This window comes from Nannochloropsis gaditana, assembly GCF_000240725.1.
Source record: "Nannochloropsis gaditana CCMP526 unplaced genomic scaffold scaffold133, whole genome shotgun sequence".
Lineage (NCBI taxonomy): Eukaryota > Eustigmatophyceae > Eustigmatales > Monodopsidaceae > Microchloropsis > Microchloropsis gaditana.
Window position 1 is genome coordinate 46684 of NW_005803820.1, and position 819 is coordinate 47502.

An 819-nucleotide genomic window follows, 5' to 3' on the forward strand; every position below is an offset into this window, starting at 1 on the left:
CATTATGGGCTCGGGGTCGCTCTGTGTCGGGTTCTGCAACACGGCGTGGGCCAGGCCGTGGGCATGAAACCAGACGCTTTCGAACATGAGCTTCACCAGATCGGGAGTAAGGTTCGCGTTGACGCCTACGAAGGCAAAGCTGTTGGGATACACTGCTAGGCCTCGCAAAAGCTCGTCAGCGTCCCGCACAACTTGACTCACTGCCCGGCGGGCATGGCACAACGTGGCATCGAGCCCTCCCCCCCCTCCCCCCTTTCCCATCCCGGCATCACTCCCTTCTTCGTCGCCAATCCGAGAGTCATGCATCCTCAGACTCGTGAATCCGCCCCCGGCTGGAGGAACACTGTCGTGCTGGTGATGGTAGATGCCCCCTCCTCCACCGCTGTTGCCCCTGCCGCCGGAGGCTTGAGGATGCAACTGGTGCGCTCGAGAGTCACCTCCCCCGCTTCCTCCACCGGTTCCTCCGCCACCCACCTGCATCACCATCAAGTTCATCTCGATGGGGTGATGGGAAATCGATTCATAGATCTCCGAGAGATATTCACGCGTCAAGTCTGGACTCTCGTCCACTCCTCTTAGATTGTTGATGAAGGCCTCCTTCGTCATCGGCTTGTTCACCTTACCCCTCCCACGTTTCTGTCCCCCCACCTTGTGCAGGTCCGTCTGCAGGATGATGATGGCGTACGAGAGGATGTAGGGAGTATCAGGCTGGGAGAAGGGGCAGCAAGGCATGCCCTGGTTGTCTTGGAAGTAGCACTCGGCGAACACAGAGATGAGCCGGTCGATCTTCTGTGCCTCGCCCGGAAGGCGAAATCCACA